This window comes from Triticum aestivum, chromosome 5D, assembly GCF_018294505.1.
Source record: "Triticum aestivum cultivar Chinese Spring chromosome 5D, IWGSC CS RefSeq v2.1, whole genome shotgun sequence".
In the NCBI taxonomy this organism is placed as follows: domain Eukaryota; kingdom Viridiplantae; phylum Streptophyta; class Magnoliopsida; order Poales; family Poaceae; genus Triticum; species Triticum aestivum.
In genome coordinates, this window is record NC_057808.1 from 17,637,885 (window position 1) to 17,659,718 (window position 21,834).

The following is a 21,834-nucleotide window of genomic DNA, read 5'->3' on the forward strand; positions in this document are numbered from 1 at the left end:
AAATAATATGAAATTGGCTTTACACTTGGTTAATTCATACAAAATTGTCACAATGACTTAACGAGTGAACCCATTGGCCAAATTTTCTGGCTCCGCCCCTGCGTATAGTACAAACCAGACGATATAGAAGGAATTTTCTCATGTACCTTTTTGCCATATCTGTGATCTTTAGTAAAGAGTACATACTCCTCTTTGTTGTCTTCATGGGTTTAAATATGAAAACCACAGGTATCTTGATAACTGATCAGGATACTTGATGAGTCGGGATACAATAAAGTATCCTCAATCGTCACTTGTCTACCACTTGGGAGGATGGATATGGCACGTTCAGTACCAACAATCACTGTATCGCGTCCAACGATAGTTAGAATATCTCTATTCATCTTTTTCAGAGTTTGAAAATATCTAATCTCCCTCGGTATGAAGTTAGTGGTACCACTATCCACAAGGCATAATTCCTCTTGCATAGGATTGTCCCCGTAGAAAATGGCGGCGAGTGCTCCTTTTTCTTTGAGCAACCGGCAGGAGCTCTGCCTTTTCATTAAGAAGAAGAGAATTGACCAGTTTATAAGGAAAACTGGCCGAAAACCGATACATCTGCGATACACGCACATGCCAGCCCCGAGGCTGCGCACCACTCGAGTCGACGACACTGTCACCCAAGTGACCAGAGACGACACCCTACAACAGAACACTGGGCTCCGGAGCCACCGCTTCGACATCCACACCGGCCCCGAGGCCACGCACCAGCCTAGTCGATGGCTCCGCCACCCTAGAGGCCAAAGCCAACACCCAACGCACACGAGATCTCTGGCGCCGCCGCACCGACTTCCACTTCGGCCCCGAGGCTGCGAACCACCTAGTCGATGACCATGTCGCCCTGGCGACCAAAGCCAACCACCACATGTGGGAGATACCCGGAGCCACCGCTCCAACTTCCATGCCGGCCCCGAGGCCGCGCACTCGCCTAGCCGACGACGAAGTTGCAAAGCCACAGGGCCACCGCCAGCAAATGAAGGACCAGACCTCCAAAGGCGTCGCCCCCAAGAGGGAAGCGACGAGGAACGCCGCCGACGCCCACTTCGGCCAAGGCCGAAGTTTGGGTTTTCACTCGAAGAGCCCGTGGCTGAGATGACGAGGGAGGTGAAGGGGCTCCACGACGCCGCCTCCAACAAGGGAACGACGTCCTAGGACACCGTCGACGCCGGAATCGACTGAGGTCGAGCTAGGCTTTCACCCGGAGCTCACCAAACCCATCTTCACCACAGCCAATCACCACCGACAGTGGCCAAGCACTCTACACCGCTTGCCACCGCCAACCACCTCTTACACGGCAAGCAAAACCACCACGGCACCACGGGTCGTCATGGCAGCCCAGCACCCACCGCCTAGAGCGGCGCCGCCACGCCGCCATCCTCCCTCCTCGCTGCCGCAGCCAACGCGCCACAGCGCTGCCCGCAGCCCGCCGAACTCGAGGCTGACCACCACGCACCAGATCCGGGGCAGCCTCGCCCGGATCCGTGCCCCAGACACCGCCGGGACCCGCCATAGGAGCACCAGCAAGCTGGGAACACCTCGAGCCGCACCTCTGCCGTCCACCACACACCAGATCCGCGGGAGCCCCGCCTGGATCCGCGCCCCGGACAGCCGCACCGCCACCAGCGCCACCAGCCACCACCGCGCCACAGCCGCCCGTCACCAGATCCAGGCGGACCTCGATCTGCAACCACCGGCGCCGGGGGCACGCCCCACCCCAGACGCAGCCAGCCACGCCACCAGAGGAGCCCGAGCAGCACCGCCGAAGGGTCCTCCGCCGCGCCACCGCCACCCGCGAGCTTGCCGCGCCTCGGACCAACGACCCCGGCCCGCGCCAGGACCCTGCACGCGAGGGGCGAGAAGACCCGCCGCCGCCGACGATGGCAGGGCTTCGCCCGACCGCGTCCTATGGCAGCGGCGGGGGAGGAGGGAGGGCGCGGGGAAGACTAGGGGCGGCGGCGGGTTCCTCCCCGTCGCCCACGGGAGCGACGCGGGAGGAAAGAGATGTCTCATGATTTATGGTAGCCCATGTAGGAGATATGCCCTAGAGGTAATAATAAATGTTATTGATTATCTCCCTGTTCATAATTATGTTTATGTTCCATGCTATAACTGCTGTGGTTCCCGAGCCCGTATATCCATAAAGGCTCTGGGGAGAACCCATATGCACGTGTGGAATAATAAACGATAAAATGTATTCCTAGTCATGCCTCTAAGACTAGCTCAAGTGTTGCATGATGATTATGTTTTCCCAATCATGGGCATGTCTATGCCAAGCAACTTTGAGGGCACAATGTCAGGAAGGACATTTGTGTTGAATCGACCCGAATTGATGTTATGCTATGAGATACATTCGTCACAAGTTTATTGGTACATAACACAGAGATGGTTAACGTTTGCATGATTCCTTAGACCATGAGAGTATCGAGTTTCTTCATGCTTGCTTCATGAACTTTGGGGTTTGTTAAACGTCATCCGTAAATGGGTGGCTATTACGGCGGCTTACGGGTTCATGGAAAAGTGTGTCAAGTAACTTGATAGCTCAAGATTGGGATTTGCTCCTCCAACGATGGAGAGATATCTCTGGGCCCTCTTGGTGTTACGGTATCCATCATCGTCTGGCCAGACACTTTGTGATTTGATCACGGGGATGCCGGAACACGATAACGAGAAAAGAGAACAATACTGGTAACGAGGTAACTAGCATAGTGGACAAGTTGTTGATCCACGGGAATGCCAACATGTCTCACCTCGGGTATTTGTAACATATCGCGAAGCAACAGGAATAGCACACGGCAACTGGAGGTTCACTCGAATATTTATTCGTGTGGGTATAGGGGTCAATATGGGTGTCCACGGCTCCGATGTTGATCATTGATCGGAAGGGGTTCCGGGTCATTTCTATACTTCACCGAACCTATAGGGTCACACGCTTAAGGGTCATCTATCTGCTGAATACTAGACAGGGAGTCTGAGAGAAAATCACCGAAAAAGTTTCGGACAGCGGAATCGTACCGCAGAGAGAGGTCATCGGATAAGTTTCGATGATACCGAAAAGTTGTTTCGGGATACACCATTAAGTCAAATTGGTTTCGGCACATGCCTGATAATTCTTGGAGGATGCCAGAATCATTCTGGAAGCTTTTTGGAATTTTCTGAGATAAAAACCGGAAATGTTCCGGAGCTGCCGGAGCCACTTCAGATGCGTTTCGCAGATGAAAATCACTAAAACCGGAATTGTTTCGGAACGCGTTGAAAATCATTTTAGTGGGTACTAGAAATGTTCTTAGCCCACATAAATATTTTCAGTTCGATCAGACGCTGAAAAATGTCATCGTGAATAGTGAAAATCAGCTTTATGGTTACTTTATGGAAAGCCACCTTTTGGGGCTTTGCTCCAAAAGATCTTGGGGATGACATGGATGGATAGGAGCCATTTTTTGGGCCCCTCATGGGGGTGTGGCCGGCCACATGGGGTATCCCCCCTTGGGGACCCTCTTGTTCCTTGGTTTCACTCCTAGGTCCTTGTGGAAGGACTTCATTCATGTGCATTTTGGGTTTTTTGTGAAACTACCCTACCCCCTTGGGATTTCCTATAAATAGAGGTGGAGGGGCAGCCCTCCACACTCATCCCTTGCTCTCATACACATGCCATGCATTATCTGGCTTCTTCTCTCCCTCCCACGAAAAGAGTTTCGTAGAGCCGTAAGGCTGTCTAGGTTCCGGCAGGAACTAGTTCTGGACGGCGAAGCCCTGCCGGATAGATGACACTGTATGTGTGCAACTCTGTAGAGAGATCGTAGTTTCGGTCTTAGTTCGTGAGTGCCTCCCGAAGGGCTGTCCGTGTGACCGTCCGAGTTTCGAAGGTCCTCCCGAAGGGCTGTCCGAGTGACCGTTCGAGTTTCGAAGGTCCTCCCGAAGGGCTGTCCGCGACACCGTCCGGGGGACTGTTCGACCGCCTCCCGGAGGGCTGTCCGAGGAGCAGATGAGGGTATACATCCTCGCGGTTGGGAGGTTGTAAATCCTAGCTGCGGGGATCTGCACCGCCGATCATCATCGACTCTACTTCCCGCTGCGCTACAAGTCGGTAACGAAAAAGATCAAACCATGTATGCAGTCTCCATAGTGGTCCTGGGCTGGTGCGTAGGTCGGAAAATTTTTGTTTTCTGCTGCGTTCCCCGATAGTGGCATCAAGAGCCGTGCTATGCGTAGATGCAGGTTTCGATCTAGAATACATGGAGATGTATGGGTATTGCATAATATAATTAGGTAGTAGATGAGATCTATTGCTGAAAATTATTTATGCGGGTGACAGATGAAATCTGTTACCCGACGTTCTTGTTGCTTCCCTAGAATTTGCGATTGCTCAATCTCGAGACAGCATGGTGGAATTTGACAAAGTTCTGGCAATCCGTGATCCTGATTGATCATGGAAGTGCTATCAGTTCTTTGGGTTCTGCCGTAGTCAAAAGAAAGATGAAATTCGCAGATGAAAGGGCATTGCAGATATTATCTGCACGGGGGTCATGCGTATGACGAAGTTTAGTATGGGGCTCGAGATTTAATTATCTCGTGTTTCATACACCCCGAGATGTTAATCTAGCAACTTGAATAATCATACTTGATGATAAAATGTTGGTAGCTGCGGTTTAAGTCAAAACCTTAGAAGCCACGTAAAATAAAATTTTGCATAAACCGATTAGAGGTGTCTAACTTGGTTTTGCAGGATGTGCATGTGATGTGGTATAGCAGTGCTCATACTAATTCGATTATGTATGAGATGACTATATGATGTAATTTGATTAACATGACCTGCGTGTCATGGTTCGGCATGATGGCTGGAGCCATATGATTGCACTTTAATGACCTGCGTGTCAACCTTAAGTAATGCATTAATTTTATACGCTATGGAGATAGCAATATTATCTGGTGCATCGACAAGGTGGTGGCAATCTTCGCGAAGGTGAACACCAACACGAATGCCGAAGACGAAGAAATGAAATACTTCTCCGTCAGAAAGGGCTATACCATATCATGCTATTATGAATTGCCTGAGATGTTTATCCCTTATGTTGCACCCTTCTTGATTGCGTGGTAGTCGCTTTTTATTAGGGTGATCTCTCACAAAAATACCAAGTAGTTAGTGTTCTCCCAAGTGTAGCACCGTCACGGCACCTATCTTTTCGGGGTGCGCCGTGTCACACGGGTACGAACGATTAGAGAAGTGTGAGGCGGGTGAGTTGAGACCTCGCAGCAAGATCACTTGGTTGTCTTGACGTTCAGGCATGACCGTCATGAGCTCGGAACACACGCATCGAAAGATGAACAAGAGTCACATAGAGATGTGATTGGCAAGTTGGCCTACCGGTTGAGATTTTTCATCATCAGTGGTGTTACACCAATGGCGAACAATTGAAATGTGGGTCTTGTATCACTCACAATCAATTTTGAGAGATATTGATTTGAGTGGGAGCGCACTGTTGAATTAACATGTTTAATTCTCAGTGCAATTAATTATGAACACTGTCTAAGTGTTTCTTGCAAAATAGTTGTAGAATAATGGCTCGCGTTTCCACCTTCCCTATTAAAATTGAATAGCTGTTAAATATCTGGTTAAAACTTTACGATTGGTAACGTAATATGAGGATTGTCCTCAAAAGTGCCGAGAAGGACTTTGTCCTATCGCATGCTTTCCGTATCCTCCCGCTCATGCTATGGATCATGTGACTCTCGTCCTTCGATCCAAAAGCTATAATTCCGTTTCAGTCAAGTGCAATATGTTTGCTTCCATAAAAACCAAACTTCAAAAGTTGGGATAGTTATATGATATTCATGGAACTGGAAATTATTTTCAGATACAAACAAAGCAATGTTTGTTTGCAAGTATTAGTAAAAGTGTTTACTATGCATTTGACTGTTGGGAAAGGGATCCAGAAGAACGCCTGTCATATAATGAAAGGTGAATAAAACAACAACTTAAAGAGAAAGGAAGTGTCCAAAGGGTGTTAGTATGACTTACACGCCTAGGAAGTCCGGGGCTAACGCCACTCTTAAGTTGGGTGCTTCTTTTGGGAGTAGGAGAAATACTAAAAGTTAAACTATTAGAAGTATAAAGGCAGAAAGAAAGATGACTGGAATATCCAGCTCATGTATGAATGTCATACAAGTTTTTGATGTATAGTAGGCTGGTCAAAGATATAGTTCTTGGGAATTATGGTTAAACATCCTAATCACTAATTATTGGGTATTGTGAGTTAATCACAAAGATACCCGCTCGATTGCATTCAATTGCGAATCACTGTAAGAGCTACTATGGCCTAAAAAGACAAGCCAGAAATGAGGTTAAGGTATACACAGGGAACATAGTAAATATTACTATACCTTCCATCGGTGTATTGCCGTCTGTATTTATTTTCATAATTCATTTAGAGTTTTACAAACTCTCGCCCATTGCATAAGGTATCTTGCAAGAAGGTTGTTCATAAGAGAACCTTTTATGTTCGATGTTATGAATAACACAAGGGCCATACTTTCATTATGAATGAGATGTATGTTATGAATATTGATAATAATACAATACCTCTGGGTTTACTTTCATAATTCATTTTAGAGTTTCATACATTCTAGCCCATTGCACAATGTTTGTTGCAAAAGAGTTGTTCATAAAAACAACAATTGTTGTTAAGTATTATGAATAACATGAAGGGCCATGCTTCCATCCAAGATGGGACGTATGTTATGAATATTGAGGGTAATATGATACATCCATAACACTAACGCTAAATGTCGCAAGACTAAAAGAATATCACACAAGTGTGGCACTACATTTGGTCACATTGGAGAAACCCGCATGGAAAATTCCATTATGATGGATTTTGAAGTCTTTTTGATTTTGAATCATCTGACACTTGCAACTTTCCTCCGAAAAGTGAAGTGACTAAAATACCGTTCACAGGCCATAAGGAACGAACAACAAACTTATTAGTGATCATACATTTGATGTGTGTAGTCCGATAAGTGTTGTTAGTGGTGGATTTATTTATCTTCAGAAATGACTCAAGTAGATATATGGGTATTTACTTGATGAGACGTAAGTCTGGATCTTTTGAAATCATTCGAAAGGTTTTCAAAAATGAAGTAGAAGTTATTGTAACAAGAAAATTATCTTTCTGCAATTTGATTGCACAAAGGAATATTTGAGTTACATGTTTAGCGAATGTCTGATGAGTTGTGAAAGGGGTTTCATAACTTGCACCTCCCGGAACACCACTGCAAGTGAAAAGTCCGTGGAGATGTAATCTAACCATTTATGACATGGTAAGGTCAAAGATGACATAAATAAATTTGCCATTATCCTTTTTAAAGTGATGCTTTAGATATTGCGGCTTTTACGCTGAAAAGAGCTACATCGGGTCTGTTGAAATGAAGCCATGGTATGGTACGCCCAACCATGTTGTATCTTTTTCTTAACATTTGGAATATGGGGCTTGTGTAAAAGGTTACAAACCTATTCCAAATCAGACAAGTGCTACTTTGTAGGTTATCCCAAGTCATTGGGTATTCCTCCCTCACTATACCGAGGCAAATAGGTTTGCCACAAAGAACGGTATGCTTTTAAAGAGAATGGTTCTTTCTAAAAGGTGAGTGGGAGAATAGTGCAACTCGACGAGATAAACAGTATCTTCATCAGATCAAAGGAAAGAGACCTTGGAAGTAATTCCAGAGTTTCCTACCGCGACTGATATGGAAGTCTCTACAATAAAATGTATGAACTTCGGTCGAACTTGCATCTGAACCACGTAGGCAAGGCTCGTGCAAACCTCTCAGGTGCGCAAACGAGATATTGTTGTTAGACAACATTATACCTACGATACACAAGGAAGCGTTGATGGGCCCTGACTCCAGAATTGGCTAAATGCCAATACAACCCGAGTTAGTTTCCATATAAGTGATTCAAGATTAAAACCTTGATACACCTTTCGGAAGACTTAGAGTCTAATGAATATTTATGGAACTTAAAACTGATACGGATAAAAAAAAATTATCCATAAAGCTCGACTTGTTGAAATAACAAGTTCAAGAGTTGACTACGATGAGGTTGTTTTCATCGTAGCGATGCTTAAAGTCGGTTCGGGTTGAACTAGCCATTAATACATATTTCAATCATGAGATATGAAACATGGATGATAAAAGGATTTCCATCTGATGGAAATGAAAGCTAGGACTTGTATATGATACAGTCCAAAGTAATTTGTCGATCCAGAGGATGCTAGTAGGTATGCAAACTTCAGAGTTCCAGCAATGGACAGAAGAGAGCAAAATGGAGTTGGAATCTTCGTGTTTTGATGAAATGGTCAAAGGGGTTTTGACTTCATCAATGAGTAAACGAAGATGCTTGTAATTCAAGAAAGTAAGTGGGAGCGTAATAATATTTCTAAAAACCTTATGTGCTTGGCACATTGGTAATTGGAAATAAATTTCTTGACACAAATTAGGACTTCATTTGAAAATAGTTTTTCGATGAAGTGCTTAGGCTAAATAGCCTTAATATTAGGCATGATGATCTATGGAGATAGATTTACCTAATGGGGCTAAGCAATGAATACATATTCACAAGATGCTAAAACATTTTAGCATTTAAAACGCCAAGGAGTGATTCTTGCCAAAGTCACATGGAAAGAGTTTTTGCAAGACTCGGTGTCCCAAAACACTGATGAGTAAAATACATGATGCAGATTCCACACACTTTTGTGTTTGGATTAATCATGTATTCCATGGTATGTAAAACAACCAGATATGTCCGATACTCCCAAGGTGTTGCGAGTATGGATACCAAAGTGATCAAATTACTGATCATGGGACAATAGTGAAAGATGTCACACAGTACTAGAGTAAGTACTGATGACATGGTTTTCTCGCAAGCAAAGATCATGAAGAGTTCGTTGTAAAATGTTACGTCGATACAATCTTCATCTTTTCTCCATGCGATTTTCGATTTAAATTAAGGGTTTTGTGTAACACACAATGTGGTGGCACAGTTAGTTGGAATTTGTTCAAACTAGTTACTGTGGCGAATTCTATAACAGGGGCTAAGTATGTTGACGCTTTAGAAGTGACAAAGAAGATGTTGAATCATATAGTTCATTCATGAACTTAGTATAGTTCCAAGATGGATTTGCTCCTCCAACGATGGAGAGATATCTCTGGGCCCTCTCGGTGTTACGGTATCCATCATCGTCTGGCCAGACACTTTGTGATTTGATCACGGGGATGCCGGAACACGATAACGAGAAAAGAGAACAATACTGGTAACGAGGTAACTAGCATAGTGGACAAGTTGTTGATCCACGGGAATGCCAACATGTCTCACCTCGGGTATTTGTAACATATCGCGAAGCAACAGGAATAGCACACGGCAACTGGAGGTTCACTCGAATATTTATTCGTGTGGGTATAGGGGTCAATATGGGTGTCCACGGCTCCGATGTTGATCATTGATCGGAAGGGGTTCCGGGTCATTTCTATACTTCACCGAACCTATAGGGTCACACGCTTAAGGGTCATCTATCTGCTGAATACTAGACAGGGAGTCTGAGAGAAAATCACCGGAAAAGTTTCGGACAGCGGAATCGTACCGCAGAGAGAGGTCATCGGATAAGTTTCGATGATACCGAAAAGTTGTTTCGGGATACACCATTAAGTCAAATTGGTTTCGGCACATGCCTGATAATTCTTGGAGGATGCCAGAATCATTCTGGAAGCTTTTTGGAATTTTCTGAGATAAAAACCGGAAATGTTCCGGAGCTGCCGGAGCCACTTCAGATGCTTTTCGCAGATGAAAATCACTAAAACCGGAATTGTTTCGGAACGCGTTGAAAATCATTTTAGTGGGTACTAGAAATGTTCTTAGCCCACATAAATATTTTCAGTTCGATCAGACGCTGAAAAATGTCGTCGTGAATAGTGAAAATCAGCTTTATGGTTACTTTATGGAAAGCCACCTTTTGGGGCTTTGCTCCAAAAGATCTTGGGGATGACATGGATGGATAGGAGCCATTTTTTGGGCCCCTCATGGGGGTGTGGCCGGCCACATGGGGTATCCCCCCTTGGGGACCCTCTTGTTCCTTGGTTTCACTCCTAGGTCCTTGTGGAAGGACTTCATTCATGTGCATTTTGGGTTTTTTGTGAAACTACCCTACCCCCTTGGGATTTCCTATAAATAGAGGTGGAAGGGCAGCCCTCCACACTCATCCCTTGCTCTCATACACATGCCATGCATTATCTGGCTTCTTCTCTCCCTCCCACGAAAAGAGTTCCGTAGAGCCGTAAGGCTGTCTAGGTTCCGGCAGGAACTAGTTCTGGACGGCGAAGCCCTGCCGGATAGATGACACCGTATGTGTGCAACTCTGTAGAGAGATCGTAGTTTCGGTCTTAGTTCATGAGTGCCTCCCGAAGGGCTGTCCGTGTGACCGTCCGAGTTTCGAAGGTCCTCCCGAAGGGCTGTCCGAGTGACCGTTCGAGTTTCGAAGGTCCTCCCGAAGGGCTGTCCGCGACACCGTCCGGGGGACTGTTTGACCGCCTCCCGGAGGGCTGTCCGAGGAGCAGATGAGGGTATACATCCTCACGGTTGGGAGGTTGTAAATCCTAGCTGCGGGGATCTGCACCGCCGATCATCATCGACTCTACTTCCCGCTGCGCTACGAGTCGGTAACGAAAAAGATCAAACCATGTATGCAGTCTCCATAGTGGTCCTGGGCTGGTGCGTAGGTCGGAAAATTTTTGTTTTCTGCTGCGTTCCCCGATAGCCCAAAAAACCGGCGAGTGCTCCTTCCCTCCCTTTCTTTCTCTGTTCTCTCTCGCTCTTCGCTGCTAGTTCTACGTGTGTGATAACGCGTTTTGAGGCGAAATGGAAACTTCTATTGATCAGGAGTTGCAGATTACAATTTATACTATCCGAAGAGTCACGACGCTAGGAAAGGATGCGTCGGTTCCGGAGAGAGAAATGAGAGGCATCTATTGCGGGTGTAACCGCACGCCGTTTGGGAAAGTGGAGATTTTTCCCTAATTACATGTGCTAATTAATCACAACACGCCTTCCACGGCCAAAAATCCTCGATTTCGAGGAGCCCACCGCTAGCCCAGCCAGGTGGCACGGCTAGCGCGGATACACCTCGCCTCACCAGTGGATCTCGTGCTATGTATGCCTCCCCACGAGCACCACCTCTCACAAAATCATCGAATCTGCGAGGCAACGCCTTATTTCGTGCTGCCCCGAAGCTCAACAACCATGGATCCATGCCGCCGCAAGCTTTTGACGGCCGACCCACCCCAAGCTCCTCCCACGCTGCCCGCCTGCCGGCTAGCCCTACCAAGGCGTTGCTCTCCATGGTCTCCACGGGCTTGTGTGTTGGCACAGTGGTCGGCTGCGTTGCACCCCTCCATCCAATGATGAATCCGGCAGCCACATCCTCTTACCCATCATCCTCTCCTGCTCCGCCACGAAGCACCACCGGTAGGCATGAAAGAGGTCCATCTGCGGCGAGGGCCTCGCGACCACGGCTTGCAGTTCGGGCGAGGACGACACAACTCGTAGGCTCGTTCGATGCCTTGTCGTCCTTCCTCTACCTTGACACCGAGCATGTGCGCCTCCACTCTCGATGCAGTCGAGCATTGAGCAGGAGGGCAATGGCACCTACCGGAGTTGGCATGTAACACCGGCGACCCCTGCTTCTGGTGGTTTGCAGGTGGAGCGCACTGTTGCTGGGGCGCTCGTGGATCACCGGCGGCTGCGCCAGGCAATATGCAGTGTTGTTGGTGAGGCGTGGCACCCATGCCACCAGCTAAGCATACCGCGACCCATCTTGGCGGGTGCTATGTCCATCTCAATGGCTATTGGTGCAGTACTCCATTGCAGCAACCCCATCCATGCCACTAATTCATCATCCAAGCCTCCAAGGCATCATAACACCAATCACATAATCCCTCCGTTTGCTCTAAAAACTTAATTTTTTTTAACGAAGGTTGTAGGTGTGATTGGTGCTATGATGCAGATCCATACATAAAAAAAGCATTAATGCAAGCTGTCCGAGCCGATCCATACAGAAAAAAAAAGCATTTCATTGGAATGCAAGCTACTCAAAATCATCAGAGTATTAAATTTAAACCTATCCACCCAACCACAGAAAATACAAGCTATGAAATGCAAGGCTTTCATAAAATGGTTTGATGGTTAAACAGGTTTTACCCAAGCAAGCATCAAACAGAGTTTTTATTTTCTTCTTGCATTGGAATAGAAGATACGATTGCAGATCCAGGACCAATATGATGAGCCAAACAGCATACAAACATTCTTCTTTTGTTCATAAAAAATACAAAGGACCTCAATCATAATAAAAAATTATATCTACCAACCCTCAGAGGCAGTCATCATGCAACGCACCACAGTTCATCTACAGAAAACAGCAACAGCATACAAAGCACAAGCATAGGCAAGCTAGCAATGCTTCCATGAGTACCATCACCCAACCATGCAACACAAAAGCAAAAGCCGTAATATCTAGGATGCCGGATCAAAGTTTTCTAGCAAGCATGTACACTATTATCTGCCTGTTATCAAGCGGTAGACCAACCACCATATTCGTGCTCTGTCCATTTCCGTACATTCAGGCAGCAATGAACACTTGTTCAACATTGTTGAGGGGGCTTCCATGCTCCACCATTGCTTTTCAATCACTAAAGACCTTCAAATCACATATTAAGACTTCAAAAAAAATCAACATCTAAATGAAGCACATAAAAGGATTAAGAATGGATGATTTCAGCTTCAGAGAATAAAACCTGGCAGGGCCAAAACCCAGGCAGCAACTGCGAATGTTTGAGAAACAAGCCAATACAATCAAACAAGCAGCGAAGAAACAAGCAGCCTTAAATTTGTCATCACTGCCATACCATTTCCCCGGTTGATTGAATAAAATTGACTATCACAGGAACACAGAAGGCATGGCAAATGTTCATAGCTAACAGAGACATGGCAACAGTCCCATTTACATACAGACAATTAGGTACTTGCAGGAAAAAACAGAGTAATCAAAGATTAAAGAGAAAGAAACCAGAAACACCAGCTGAACCAAACGGCGTTTAAATGGGGATTCCAGCCAGACCAATTAACAACAGTTATGAGGACACTTGCAGAGAAGAAGCAGCTGTTGCTTACAATATGAGAAGTAAAAGACCCAAGCAGTATTAAACCTCAGAAAGCCGCAAATATATCGTCATTTGGAATCTGACGGTAATTCCAACATAAAAGCTAATCATCATAGGATTCAATTGCATTCTGGATCTAATTTGGAAAACAAGCTCTATCATCAGAATATAAATGCCTTCTCATTCACAGGAATCCATTGATACTGACCAAATCAACAGCAGCAAAATTATCACTGGTGGATTCAGATGCAAAGATGACATCATATGGACAGTTTAGCCACCCTTGGATCAAGTGTTGCATCATGCATCAATACCTCATCACTAGACTGGAAGGTAAGAAGAAGCAAACAATCAATGAAAGCGAAAAGAGATTAAGATCAAGTTGCTCAGTGGTGGCAATATTTAATTGGTTCGATTCTGCCAGCGATGTCGTCAATGCTTTCAGAAGAGGGAGCTTGTTATCCTCATCGCAACTACGTTGCCCAAAACAAAATCAAACACAAAAGGACAACGAAAAGAACAATGAACGGCAGAGAAAATTAGGTATCGGATGGCTCGGTTCAGCGGGATAATCGGCATACAAATCAACTCCTGAGAGAAAACCTGTGATTTGGTCTGTTGAGCTTGAATATTTGCAAATCGTCACTGCCATCGCCCAAGAAAAAGATCCAAGTATGTAAACAAAACAGAACCAACTGGAAGACGTGACGGAAACAAATTTGGGAGGGATAAGTGTGCAGCAAAATATTGAATCATCATCTACCGAGTCAGATTCAGAAGTATGTCAATCAGCACAGATCCAACAATGCAGACCTAAGACTGGGGCGACAAATATGAAATCATCATCCTCAAACTTTTTCTTGCAATCAAAACTGAATTTACAAAATCAGTTAACAAATCGCCAACAACAATACAAGTAAATCCCAAAAACTAGAAAATGATTAATCTTTCATCATCTCGTTTCAGACTCGGTTCAGTATATAGGCCATCATGTTGGCAAATCAAACCAATAGGGAAATTAATCTTTCATCATCTCACCTCCACTGATTAAATTAGAAAATGATTAGATTAAATTAGTCGTCATGGAACATAGCAAAGGATACAATGATAAAGCAAGGACTTAATCTTGGAAGCAAGAGAATGATCAGACTCGGTTCAGTATTTTAGGCCATCATATCAGCCAATCAAACCAATAGGGAAATTAATCTCATTCATCATATCATCTCTGGCCTGCTAAACACAAAATTAAATATATTTTTTAAAAGGAAAGTACCAGCAAAGAAAAATACAACAATGAGGGCAGATGCATCAGATCTCCAAGGTGAAAGAGTGTGACATCACAGAAATGCCTCAGATGCAAATTAACCATAAACTCATGTATCCTCATCTGCATCGACTATGCCCATTCCACTTAGAAAACATAGTTTTTATATCTGAATTGATCTAACATTGCTTGTTTGTGTTTTCAACGGCACTAAAATCATTTTTTGTATCATTCTACAACAAACACCACCATATCTTTGAAACCGGAAAAGCTTAAAACAAATTCATTTCTCTTCATGTCAAAGAAGGCAGGATGATCAGATTCGGTTCAGTATTTAGGCCATCATGTCAGCCAGTCAAACCAATAGGGAAATTAATCTCATTCATCATCTCATCTCTCGCCATTTAAAACCCAAAACAAAAGATTTTTGAATTAAAAAGGAGCGAGGGGATGCATCAGATCTCCAAGGTGAAAAAGAGTATGACATCACTGAAATGCCTCAGACGCAAATTACCCATAAACTCGTGTCTCCTCATCTGCATCAACAAAGCTCATTTTCAACAACAAAAAGAAACTGACCAGCAAATTAAAAAAGAGAAACTCAACAAACTGGCAAAGTTCTCTTTCTTAATACAAAAGTATGGGGTATGATCAGATAGAGCTAATACATGATTCATTGGACATCATATCATCCATCAACAATGTAATTATATCCTCATCTCACCCAAATGAGTCAAAGATAAGAAAAAAATGAACAAGGGAAAAGGATATTATCAAGCATGCATCAGATCTCCAAGGTGAAAAGGGTGTGACATCACAGAGATGCCTCAGACGCAAAATACCCATAAAACTTGTGTCTCGTCATCTGCATCAACAATGATCCTCCAAGAAACAGCAGCAATAACAAGAATGAAACATAAATTTCTAGAGAAACTACAGACAGCAGAAGAGAAGATAAACAAAAAATATTGTTTAACCAAATACTAGGCATCTGAGAAGCATGCGGTATTTCTGGAGATACTACAAGTTCGTACCACATCTGAGAAGCATGCGGTATTTCTGGAGATACTAACCAGATAGCAGCGTCTTTTCTCGAGATACTAACCAAACACCAGCGCCTAATCAAAACAGAGGGCTAGCAAACAGGTAGGCAACTTTCGCATGCCACTACTGTGAGGTTCTTTCAAATCCCTGATAAATCTACAGAATTGTAAGACCACTGTGCAATGTGCACCACCATCACCTACTGGACCACGGAAGTGAGCCAATACAGAACGGCGACGGCGACGCAGATCAGTGTGGCATCGTCTCATACACGGCGGCGATGAGATCCGCCGGTAATCAGTTTTTGCGATGCGGGAGGACAGATCAACAATCCATCCGTCCGAGGGGGAGCAACAGCAAACTGACCGAAATACAATCTGAACAACTAGCATACACTACGATACGACTCGCACAGCCGAAAGACAATAGAACTAGGCAGGGCGGGGCGGCTGCTAACGCCTGGAGGTCCTGAGGCGAGAAGGCGGCGGGGAACGGGGTCGTTACCGAGCTCGTCGTGGAGGCCACGGCGGTTGCGGCCGGAGGAGAAGTGGCGGCGCAGCGAGGGGCGGGGGCGGGGTCAGTTGCTGGATTGCTGCGTATTATAGGGTTTGGGATTATACAGACCCGGTGTGGGCTTTGGTGAGCTTGGGCATGGGATTGTCCAGTGGCCTTTTGGGCCGAATTTGTTTGAACATTGGTTATTATTAGGAACTATAAGCACTGGCCCAGAAAAAAAATGCCTGAAAAAAAGCATTGGCCTTTTTTCTCAAAAACAAAACTTGATAATCTCAAAAAAAAAACTTGATAATCTTAATGCTTGAATGTCTCACATGGTATGTTTGTATATCTCAGATTTCTTGTTGCAACATATTATTTATGTGCAAATATTTGGGAAACTTGGCTGAAATCTTTCCTAAATGATTTTCCGGTGCTAGAATCTTTGTTAGAGTCGTGTAGGAAAATTTTGTTTCATCATACCTCATAATTCTGGTGGCATCCTCACCGCCTCCATGGTGGAGGTAACCATATATATCAAACTTACAGACAGACTATCAAACAAACACCTGAAGAAGCTATGGAGATGAACAATGTGTTGGCCGGATACTGGTGGAGTGATACTGAAGAGCAAAAGTGCATGCCTTGGGCAGCATGGTGGAGATTATGCGTCCCAAAGAAGTTGGGAGGCATGGGCTTTCGAGACCTGCATGCTTTTAACCTAGCCATGCTAGCTAAGCAAAGTTGGCGCTTGATTAGTAATCCAGATTCTTTATGGGTGTGTGTTCTACGCACAAAATACTTTTCAGATGGGAACTTACTGAAAACAGGCCCAAAAAAGGGTTCCTCTTTCACTTGGTAGAGCATTGTTGATGGTTTGCAGGTTTCTAAAAGGGGGCATGTATGGAGGGTAGGATCTGGTACAAAAATCAACATCTGGGAGGATTGGATCCCCAACAGTCCTACAAGAAAGGTTCTCACCCCAAGAGGTCAAATCATTCTCAAAACAGTTGATGAACTCATAAACCCTATGATGGGAAGGTGGGATGAGTATCTAATCAGGGATGTTTTTAGGCCCATTGATGTTGAGAGAATACTAATGATCCCACTTAATGGTAATTTACTGGAAGACTTCATTGTGTGGAATAAGACAAAGTCATTGTCGGGGGTGTCATGCGACATATGCCAAAGGATGGCTTATCATGGAGGGGCTAATAATACGTCGCCAGTGCCAGGAAACGGGATAAGGCGCAAACATGCACGCCGGCGAATCTTACCCAGGTTCGGGGCTCTTCTAGGAGATAACACCCCTACTCCTGCTCTGCAGGGTCTCCGCATGATCACTCAAGCAACAATGGTGGCTACAAGCTTGCTCCATGAGCTGTTTCTCTAGAGGGGGAAGAAGAACAAGGCTAGCCCTAGCTTCCTCTCTCTATATGTGTGTGTGGATGAACTGGGGTCTGAACACTTTGCATGGGTGCCCTAGGGGGTTTATATAGGCCTACCCCCTGGGGGTACAAAGGTAATATAGTCGGGTGTAGGACCCAGCTGTCAATGTCTACGATCGCCGGCTTCTCCGTCGTCCGCTGGGGCCCGCCGCCTGGTGGGCCCTGGCGGCTATCTCATACTTGGTCGACAGGCCGCACCCACCGCTTGCGGGTCCTGCCGGTTGCTCAGCACTGTAGCTGTGCTGCTAATGACGCATGCTTTATCGGGGGAGGCGTGGCTACAGTATCGCCGCCTGGCGGACGTTCACTGTAGCCACTCCCCGTCTCTTCTGGTTTAATGGCGCACAAACTCCAAGGAGAGGAGGGCCGCCTGGTTAGGGGTCGGCCTCTCCCCGAGCCGACTGGTCAGGGTTCGCCGCCTTCTGGATCCTCGCTGATGGGTAGGGCCCGCCGCCCGCGGGCCGTACCGACAGTCCGTCGTGGGAGTATGGGTCCCTCTAACAGGGGTGATGTCATGGGCAGCGTGGTAAGAGTGTCGCGCCGGGCGGGAGATCTCCATCTGGTACAACGCACTGTGGCCATGCTTGGCCCTGGATTCGGGGGTGGCAGGGCGTGCTATAGCCACGCCCCGTCTCATCGTATTTATGTGGGTGTAGACTTTGAGGATGCCTAGGGCCGCCTGCTAGGAGCCGGCCTCTCTGGAGGCCGCCTGCTAGGAGTCGGCCCACCTCGTGACCGCCTGCTGGGCTTTGCCGTCTCCTGCAGCCGGCCGCTTGGACCAGCCGGCCGCGAGCACTACAAAAAAAAGACACATCCATGACATTTAGGGCCGAACAATTTTTTTTCCTGTCATACTTATGACACTTCTACGACGATAATTGTGACAAAACCCGGTATCATCATAGATGTGGTGGGCTCCTACTTCTATGACAAAAAATCATGACAGAAAATGGGCTTTTCGTCCTGGGCGGGCCGGAGACGCAGCTGCATGACATTCTTTGGGCCGTCCATGACGGAAAAAACCATGGTAGAAGCGAGGGCGAGGAAAATATCGGGGAGTTCCCGGTTACGGTGGCTGGTCGGGGGCCGAGCGATGCGCGTTTCTCTCGTACGTACACGCGCGTGTGCGAGGCGTTGGGCTCTAACTGAACCCGAGGGAGGCGTTGGGCTCTAACTGAACTCGAGCGATTGCACTGCAGGCTACGCGTTACTGAACCCGAGCGATCGATCGATCCCTTGCTGTTAACTGAACCCGATCGAGCGATTCCTTCGCTACTGCTGCTAACTGAAGCCGATCGATGCTACCTCTGGATGAACAGTGAGCGTTGTTGGGGGATTTGGATGAACAATTCCCGGTGGGGGTTGGATGAACAGGACCTCGTGGTAGTAGAGGCCGTTGCCGCTGGATGAACAGTACCCCCGATCGATCGAGCCGGTGGATGAACATGACCCCGTGGAGGGCTGGATGAACAGGACCCCGTGGAGGGCTGGTTGAACAGTAGCCGGTGGAGGGCTGGATGAACAGTAGCCCGTGGAGGGGTGGTTGAACAGGACCCCCGTGGAGAGGGCTGGTTGAACAGTAGCCGGTGGAGGAGCGCGCGGTGGAGGCTGGATGAACAGGAGCCCGTGGATGAACAGTCGCAGGTGGAGGCTGGAGGAGGTCGACGGTGGATGAACAGAAGCTCGTGGAGGCTGGAGGAGGTCGACAGTGGAGATGAACAGTATCCCGTGGAGTCCGGTTTTGCGGGACGCCACACCCCTCCCGACGAACACGACCCCCGTTTCGACCGTAGCGCTCCAACACAAGTCTGTTTCCTCCGTTTTGCGGTACGCCACACCCCTCCCGATCAACAGGACCCCGTTTCGACCGTAGGAGGTCGTTTCCTCCGTTTTGCGGTACGCCAGACCCCTCCCGATGAACAGGATCCCGTTTCCACCGTGGCCGGTCGAACACAAGGCCGTTTCCTCCGTTCTGCGGTACGCCAGGCCTCGTTTCCATCGCCTGTTCCGTCCAAGCCGGTTGGCTCCCGATGAATAGCACGCGTTCCGTTGCCACCCGATGAACACGACGCATTCCGTTGCCTCCCCATGAACACGACGACAACACAGTTTCTTTGTTCCGACCCAGCCACAGCCATGTACACGAGCCCTGGCCGTACGTATGCGCGAGTAGGCGTTCGAGACCCCGTCCGTATGTACGTACGTGGCTGTATTTACTTTCTTGCACCCTGGCCGTTGTACGTACGTGTACATGTTACGTGCGCGCCTCTACTACCACACGTGCGCGCCTCTACTACCACACGTGCCCTTCCTTGCACGGCCACGGTTTATCGCTGCAGCCTGCAAACAGACCGATCGACCAGTATGTACGTACACGTTCGCGACCAGAATGACAACGCTACGTACGCTTCGACCAGGTGGGTCCCGACTGTCAGGCACTTCCTTGCGTGCGAAGATGTAGCTGGTGGGTCCCAGCAGTCAGGGGGCGAAACATTTTTTTTGCCCGTAATATGGACGCATGGTACGTCTCCAACGTATCTATAATTTTTGATTGTTCCATGCTATTATATTATCTGTTTTGAATGTTTATGGGCTTTATTATACACTTTTATATTATTTTTGGGACTAACCTATTAACCGGAGGCCCAGCCCAAATTGTTGTTTTCTTGCATATTTCAGTGTTTCGAAGAAAAGGAATATCAAACGGAGTACAAACGGAATGAAACCTTTGGAAGAGTTATTTTTTGAATGGAAGCAATCCAGGAGACTTGGAGTAGACGTCAGGGAAGCTTCGAGGTGGCCACGAGGCAGGGAAGCGCGCCTGCCCCCCTGGGCATGGGCCCCTGCCTCGTGGACAACCCGGAGACCCCCCCTGACGTGAGACCTACGCCAAAAAATCCTATAAATACTGAAACCTCCAGAAAATAACCTAGATCGGGAGTTCCGCCGCCGCAGGCCTCTGTAGCCACCAAAAACCAATAGGGACCCTGTTCCGGCACCCTGCCGGAGGAGGGATCCCTCACCGGTGGCCATCTTCATCAACCCGGCGCTCTCCATGACGAGGAGGGAGTAGTTCACCCTCGGGGCTGAGGGTATGTACCAGTAGCTATGTGTTTGATATCTCTCTCGTGTTCTTGATTTAGCACGATCTTGATGTATCGCGAGCTTTGCTATTATAGTTGGATCTTATGATGTTTCTCCCCCTCTACTCTCTTGTAATGGATTGAGTTTTCCCTTTGAAGTTATCTTAACGGATTGAGTCTTTAAGGATTTGAGAACACTTGATGTATGTCTTGCATGTGCTTATCTGTGGTGACAATGGGATATTCATGTGATCTACTTGATGTATGTTTTGGTGATCAACTTGCGGGTTCAGTGACCTTGTGAACTTATGCATAGGGGTTGGCACACGTTTTCGTCTTGACTCTCCGATAGAAACTTTGGGGCACTCTTTTAAGTTCTTTGTGTTGGTTGAATAGATGAATCTGAGATTGTGTGATGCATATCGTATAATCATACCCACGGATACTTGAGGTGACATTGGAGTATCTAGGTGACATTAGGGTTTTGGTTGATTTGTATCTTAAGGTGTTATTCTAGTACGAACTCTATGATAGGTCGAACGGAAAGAATAGCTTCGTGTTATTTTACTACGAACTCTTGAATAAATCGATCAGAAAGGATAACTTTGAGGTGGTTTCGTACCCGACAATAATCTCTTCGTTTGTTCTCCACTATTAGCGACTTTGGAGTGACTCTTTGTTGCGTGTTGAGGGATGGTTATATGATCCAATTATGTTATTATTGTTGAGAGAACTTGCACTAGTGTAAATATGAACCCTAGGCCTTGTTTCCTAGCATTGCAATACCATTTACGCTCACTTTTATTACTTGTTACCTTGCTGTTTTTATATTTTCAGATTGCAAAAACCTATATCTACCATCCATATTTCACTTGTATCACCATCTCTTCGCCGAACTAGTGCACCTATACAATTTACCATTGTATTGGGTGTGTTGGGGACACAAGAGACTCTTTGTTATTTGGTTGCAAGGTTGCTTGAGAGAGACCATCTTCATCCTACGCCTCCCACGGATTGATAAACCTTAGGTCATCCACTTGAGGGAAATTTGCTACTGTCCTACAAACCTCTGCACTTGGAGGCCCAACAACGTCTACAAGAAGAAGGTTGTGTAGTAGACATCAAGCAATTTCTGGCGCCGTTGCCGGGGAGGTGAGTGCTTGAAGGTATATCTTTAGATCTTGCAATCGAATCTTTTTGTTTCCTGTTTTATCACTAGTTTAGTTTATAAAAGAAAACTAAAAAATGGAATTTAGTTTGC

At 46.4% G+C, this 21,834-nt stretch overlaps 1 long non-coding RNA gene, 10 other non-coding genes and 1 pseudogene across 11 annotated transcripts; all 12 read right to left on the reverse strand.

Moving 5' to 3' along the window:
• Positions 1–12,338: 12,338 nt before the first annotated feature.
• On the reverse strand, positions 12,339–17,271 carry LOC123119152 (uncharacterized). The gene is made up of 2 exons (XR_006458468.1): positions 16,052–17,271; positions 12,339–13,565 (listed from the first exon to the last, which is right to left on the reverse strand). It is a non-coding gene; the product is annotated as an uncharacterized lncRNA (long non-coding RNA).
• LOC123126439 (small nucleolar RNA snoR77Y) lies at positions 13,278–13,359 on the reverse strand. The gene has a single exon (XR_006461687.1). It is a non-coding gene; the product is annotated as a small nucleolar RNA snoR77Y (small nucleolar RNA).
• On the reverse strand, positions 13,476–13,567 carry LOC123126466 (small nucleolar RNA snoR31). The gene has a single exon (XR_006461709.1). It is a non-coding gene; the product is annotated as a small nucleolar RNA snoR31 (small nucleolar RNA).
• Positions 13,622–13,717, reverse strand: LOC123126905 (small nucleolar RNA R30/Z108). Its single transcript, XR_006462110.1, has one exon. It is a non-coding gene; the product is annotated as a small nucleolar RNA R30/Z108 (small nucleolar RNA).
• On the reverse strand, positions 13,789–13,892 carry LOC123126432 (small nucleolar RNA Z107/R87). The gene has a single exon (XR_006461680.1). It is a non-coding gene; the product is annotated as a small nucleolar RNA Z107/R87 (small nucleolar RNA).
• On the reverse strand, positions 14,004–14,089 carry LOC123126456 (small nucleolar RNA U31b). The gene has a single exon (XR_006461703.1). It is a non-coding gene; the product is annotated as a small nucleolar RNA U31b (small nucleolar RNA).
• LOC123126423 (small nucleolar RNA Z102/R77) lies at positions 14,378–14,464 on the reverse strand. The gene has a single exon (XR_006461674.1). It is a non-coding gene; the product is annotated as a small nucleolar RNA Z102/R77 (small nucleolar RNA).
• Positions 14,540–14,635, reverse strand: LOC123126418 (small nucleolar RNA Z101). Its single transcript, XR_006461669.1, has one exon. It is a non-coding gene; the product is annotated as a small nucleolar RNA Z101 (small nucleolar RNA).
• Positions 14,814–14,899, reverse strand: LOC123126424 (small nucleolar RNA Z102/R77). Its single transcript, XR_006461675.1, has one exon. It is a non-coding gene; the product is annotated as a small nucleolar RNA Z102/R77 (small nucleolar RNA).
• On the reverse strand, positions 14,951–15,048 carry LOC123126416 (small nucleolar RNA Z101). Its single transcript, XR_006461667.1, has one exon. It is a non-coding gene; the product is annotated as a small nucleolar RNA Z101 (small nucleolar RNA).
• On the reverse strand, positions 15,149–15,229 carry LOC123126430 (uncharacterized; annotated as a pseudogene).
• On the reverse strand, positions 15,280–15,377 carry LOC123126419 (small nucleolar RNA Z101). The gene has a single exon (XR_006461670.1). It is a non-coding gene; the product is annotated as a small nucleolar RNA Z101 (small nucleolar RNA).
• Positions 17,272–21,834: the final 4,563 nt, after the last annotated feature.